Source organism: Triticum aestivum, chromosome 5B (assembly GCF_018294505.1).
Source record: "Triticum aestivum cultivar Chinese Spring chromosome 5B, IWGSC CS RefSeq v2.1, whole genome shotgun sequence".
NCBI classification, from domain to species: Eukaryota; Viridiplantae; Streptophyta; class Magnoliopsida; order Poales; family Poaceae; genus Triticum; species Triticum aestivum.
In genome coordinates this window covers 288,682,385-288,688,552 of record NC_057807.1, presented here as the reverse complement: position 1 = coordinate 288,688,552, position 6,168 = coordinate 288,682,385, and positions in this window count along the sequence as shown.

Genomic DNA, 6,168 nt, shown 5'->3' with positions numbered 1-6,168 from the left:
GGTAAGGATACAAAGGAACCATTCTTCTCCGTACGGAGGCCTTGATGGTCTTCCCTAGAAAGGGGTCTTGAATCCGCTTGGGGGATCTTCTCCGAAGAGGTCCTGAGCTCCAAGGAGAAGTATCCAAGTGGATGAGCAAGGCTCTCACACAAAATATGAGCTAAACCTATGCTAACTCTAACTAGGAGGAGGTGGGGGAGTATATATAGTGCTAGCCCACGAAGGGGTAAGTGAGAGGGGGATACATGGGCCCTTGGCCCGTTCTCTGCGCACAGGCAGGCCGGAAGTTCCGGGTGGGGCCGGAAGTTCCGGGCAGGTTCCGGCCGGGTTCCGGGCTAACTAGAGAGTTGGCGTGCTCGGGGATGGTCTGGACTCCGGGGGCCGGAGGTTCCGGGCAGGCCGGAAGGTCCGGGGGCCGGAAGTTCCGGGCAGGCCGGAAGGTCCGGGCTTTCGAGAAGCTTGTCCCTGCTTCTTCTTCCTTCTCCTCTTCCATGCTTGGCCTTGGTCCTTGGATCCTCCATGGTCGTCTCGGTTGTACCTGAGTGTATGCAAGGTCCATGCATGAGGTAGTAGCCATGTCTCACATGTGGAAAGTGAAGGTTCGAAGAGGAGTGAGTTCACCTTGTGCCCAATGGCGTATGGTCGAGGTCTCGCCATATGTCCTCTTGGGGCTTGGAGAGTAGTCGGAGTGTACATGGGGATGAACGTGGGATGCTCCGCATCACAAACTCATCACGAAGACGAGCTATCAGCCGCTGAAGGAGCTCGGGGGCGGACGCCGTGAGGATGATGTCATCGACATAGAGCAGCAGATATGTAGTATTAGCTCCTTGATGATACACAAAGATTGAGGCATCAGAGCGAGTGGACCGTAAGCCTAGAGACTGCAGGAAGGCTGCGATACGCTAGTACCGAGCCCGTGGCGCCTGCTTCAACCCGTAAAGAAAATTGGAGAGCAAGCACATGAAGATGACTGTGCAAGAAGGCGTTGGAGACATCCAACTGATGCACTTTCCAGGCTCGCGAGACCACCAACTGAAGCACGATGCGGACCATGCCCGGTTTCGCAAACCGGAGCGAAAGTGTCGGTGAAGTCCACGCCCCCGCTGCCGAAATCCACGAACCACCCATCGAGCCTTGTAGCGCTCGAGAAAACCATCCGAGCAAGTCTTGTGGCGGAACACCCACTTGCCAGTGATGACGTTGGCATAAGGGGGTCACGGAACAAGATGCCACGTGTGGTTGCGCTGCAGGGTGTCGAACTCCTCCTACATTGTTGTGAGCTAGTGGGGATCCCAAAGGGCAGCGCGAGCGGATGTGGGGATGGGTGACAGCGTCGAAGTCGAGGCGACACACACATACTCGTCGGAGGAATAGCGCATGCTTGGCCGGAGCACACCGGCCCGGGTGCAATTCATCACGCCGAGAGGCGGGGCAACGGGGCCCACGGCGTCGGTAGGGCCTGCGGTAGCGGTCGAGACGGCGGCGGCGGGCGAGCCGACAGCGACGGCCGAGCCAGCAGCTGGCGAGGGGGCACCCGAGGCTGGTGGGGGCGGCGAGGCGGCCAGCGAGGGCGCCAGCAAGGTGGCAGGCGAGGCGGCCGGTGAGACGATTGGCGAAGAAGACGGTGAGGGGGCCGTGCCCGAGGCGGCCGGGGAGGGGGCGTACGGCGAGGCTGATGGTGAAGGCAAGGGCGTCGTGGGGGCGCGAGGCGCAGCTCGTCCCACGGCGCGAGAACCGCCAAAGCCCGGAGGCGGTCCAAGAGCCGAGCGGGGCCGTCCACTTGACGGGGTCGCCGAAGGGCCGCTGGTGGTCGGCGGCGACGGGGCGACGAGAGGTACCTACTGCTGAAAGGGAAACACCTTCTCATCAAAGTAAACATGTCGGGAGGTGAATACACGATGTGAGACAGGGTCGTAACAGCCGGTAGCCTTTAGTGTTAGATGGGTAGCCGAGGAAGATGCAATCGATGGAGCAAGGTGCAAGCTTATGAGGCGCAGTGGCGGCGATGCTAGGATAGCAGAGACAACCAAAGATGCGAAGGCCATCATAAGATGGGGCGCACCAAAGAGGAGATGGTGAGGGGCATAGTTCTAGAGTGGGCGACACGAGCGGATGCTGATGAGGAGGGTGGCGGTGGCGAGAGCGTCCGGCCAAAACCGGGGAGGCACGTTAGAGTGAAAGAGCAACGTGTGGATGCAGTCATTAAGAGTGCAAAGGATACGCTCGACATGGCCATTTTGTTGGGACGTGTAGGGACAAGTGAGGCGGAAGATAGTGTCGTGGGAGGCTAGAAGGTTACGAACAGCGACGTTGTCAAACTCTTTTCCGTTCTCAGTTTGTAATGCAAGGATAGGACGACCGAACTGTGTGGTGACATAGGAATAAAAGTCGATGAGTGTGGCAAGGGTGTCGGACTTGCGACGAAGAGGAAATGTCCACACATAATGAGAGAAATCATCTAAGATCACCAAATAGTATAGGTAGCCCGTGTTTCTTGCAACCGGGGATGTCCAAACATCACTATATAGTAACTGAAACGGAAATGTGGAAATAGTGGTAGATGCGCTAAACGAAAGACGAACGTGCTTGCCAAGATGACAAGCCTCACAAGTACGGTCGTCGATCTTATTGCATGAGAATGAAAAACTCTTAAGAATTTGACGTAAAGTGGTGGGGTTCGATTGTACCAAACGAGCATGCCAAAGGTCGACACCTACGGCGAGGGCGACTGGGGTGGTGGAGGCGGTGGCGGGGGAGTGCACCGGATAGAGCTCGTCAGGACTATCACAACGGTGAAGGACCATCCGAGTATAGACGTCCTTCACAGAAAAACCGACATCATCAAATTCAATGGTAATGGGATTCTCACCAGCAAGACGACGAACAGATACAAGGTTCGTAACTAAATCAGGAGAAACAAGAATATTAAACATAGTGATAGGCGTAGATGTGGAAGGAAACAAAGTACGACCAACATGTGTGATAGGTAAAGAGGAACCGTTACCAACGATGATGCGAGTAGGAGTATAAACCGGAGTGAAGGAGGTTAGAGTGCCGAGATGAGATGTCATGTGGGTGGTCGCACCCGAGTCCATGTACCAAGCGCCACCGGTACCAGGCGCCACCGGTGATGGGGACGAGTGCAGTGCAGCCAAAGAAGTAGGGTCCCATGGTGATGAGACCGGCAGCGAGGCGAAGCCGTCGTAGGGCTGAACCGGGGCCGGCGGAGCATGGCCGCCGGCCATCGTCGTAACGAGTAGAGCCGCAGAGCCGGTTGTAACGCCCCAAGACCGACGCTCCAGAAGACTTCCAGCTATTCCGAGTTTCGATGTGCGATGTATTTGTTTGTTGCATTCTTCTTAGCATCATTTGCACTGCATCATGTCATCATGCCATCATGTCTTTTAATTTTTAAAACCTCAACTAAATCAATTGCATAGATCTTTTGATCTATTTGAATCGAGGGAATTCACATGGTGATTTCTCTTTATAACATATCCTCCTAATATTTATGGAGCTATTATAAATATTCCATTATTTGGAATTGATCATAACAAACTTGCTCTATAAATCCCTCTCGTTTCTAAACTATTTTGCATCCATGATCTTTTCTCTGCATGGCCCATTTCAAGTTGTGGCACTTTGGTAATATGCCAAGTGGCTACTTGTTAATTTTCAGCTCAATTAGAAAATATTTGGACCCTCAAATATTTTCTTTATCTTCCTCTTCCTCTCCATCCTTTTCTTTTGTGAACAATGGAGATAAGTTCAACAATCTCCAACTGGGTCGGCCTCTTCCTTCCTTCTCCCCGGCCCACTTCTTTTGCTCTAAGCCCAAGGCCCAGCCGCGCCCCACTCCTAACCCTAGCCCCCAGAGAGCCCGATCCCCATCTCTCGATCCCTCCTCCTCGTTCCCTTCCGTCGCCTCCTGCCTCGACTCCTCTCGATCCCATCTCCTTCCTCTCGCTCGTCTCCTCATCCTCTCCTCGCGTCGCCTCCGCACCTCCAGCCAGCCACCGGAGCCCGTCGCCACTGCTGGATCAGGCTGCGCTTCACCGGGGTCCTCCCCTGCTGCCGCCTCGGCCCTGCTGGAGCTCCTCTGCCGCCATGAACCAGGAGCCCCTCGCCCAAACGCCGCCGCCGGCCTTCGCCTCCCACGCTGCCCCAAGCGTTGCTCCCTCCTCCTCGTCCCTGCCGTCTTCGATGCCGCGCTGGCGAGCGCCATTGCCGGAGCTGCTCCTTTTGCCGAGAGCCACCCCGAGCCCCAAGCGTTGCCCCTGCTTCCTCCCACGTCGCCCCTGCCTCGTCACTTGCTTCCCTTCCGCTTCCATGGACAGCCACCTCGCCTGCATCCTCTCGTCGGCCCTCTCTGCCTACTGTCGTTCTGCCATCTCCGGCCTCTGCGTTGACCAACCACGACGTCCCCGAGCAGCAGTGCTGCTGCTGCGTCTCTTTGCCGTTTCGTGAGCACAAGAATCTCTGCCGCCAAGTTCGACTACGATCCATCAAGACCATTGTGTTGCACGTCAACATGAGTACGACCACAGACGGCTACCTCTAGAGGGATTTCATCAAGTTCCGCCTCAACAAGTGTACCTCTACGTCTGGGATTCGCCAAGTACCGCACCGGACGCCAAGTACCCCTTCGAGTTGACAAGACCGGCAAGCCCGACGACCTCGGACATCTACGAAAAGATGTACCACTACCGCCGCCGAAGACCGTCAAGTGTACAACTACCGCCGCCGTTGATTCGACAAGACAACATGTACCACTACTTCCCACTACGACACGTGAACAACTACTTCCCACGACGACCCGTGAACGACTACTTCCTCTACATTGTATCAAACCCGAACCGCTCCGAAAACGCACGCTTCAAAGGTATAACGACGAGACGACCGCCCGTGTATGAATGTGTGTTGTATGAGATGCTCGTGTTTGCACCATGCCCGTTTGTCTTTGCACGTTCCTCGTTTGCCATGCCGCCGTCCCGTGGGAACCCGGAATTCGGGAGCACCCCACCATCCTTGCATGACACGCTCACGCCCACTTTCTTTTGCACCGACATCTCGACGAGTTGTCGGATCATCGAAATGTTGCCGTGGCACCATTTTTGTTATCGTTGCCGTGGCACCCCTTTTGTTCTGCCATGGTGACCAAATGCTCCCTATCATATTAAATGTCAACATTTTCATAATAATTGCATAAAACTTGCATATATCATCTGCATCATGATAACAACTTTTAAATGCTTAAAATTGTTGTTTGCTTTAAAACTACTAAATGACATGGGGATTTTCCGGAATGGTTGTTTGTTGTTCCGGCCTCATTTAAATTGCCTAAAATGTGTAGTTTACTTATGCTTAACCTCTTGCCATGTTTAACAACATTTAATATTGGTGAGTAGCTTATAACGAGAGAGAACTAAATAATTGATGTGGTGTTTCGTCAATATGCAACTCGTTGCATATTGAGCTCCACTTAACTTGTAGTATCGTTTGTTGCACTTTGCCATGCCTCATTAAACCGGACATGCATCATACTTGATTGTGCATCATGACATGTTTATGCTTGTGCGCTTACCATATTGTTTGCTTCTTTCCGGTTTGCTTCTCTCGTTAGCTTCGGTTTCGTTCCGGAGTTGTGAGGATTCGTTCGACTACGTTTGTTTGTCTTCTTCATGGACTCGTTCTTCTTCCTTGCGGGATTTCAGGCAAGATGACCATTACCCTCGATATCACTTCTATCTTTGCTTGCTAGTTGCTTCGTTTTATCGCTATGCTGTGCTACCTATCACTTGCTCTTCAAGCCTCCCAAATTGCCATGTCAGCCTCTAACCTTTTTCATCCTTCCTAGCAAACCGTTGCTTGGCTATGTTACCGCTTTGCTCAGCCCCTCTTATAGCGTTGTTAGTTGCAGGTGAAGTTGAAGATTGCTCCATGATGGACAAGATTATGTTGGGATATCACAATATCTCTTATTTAATTATAATGCATCTATATACTTGGTAAAGGGTGGAAGACTCGGCCTTATGCCTGGTGTTTTGTTCCACTCTTGCCGCCCTAGTTTCCGTCATACCGGTATTATGTTCCTTGATTTTGCGTTCCTTACGCGGTTGGGTGATTTATGGGACCCCCTTGACAGTTCGCTTTGAATAAAACTCC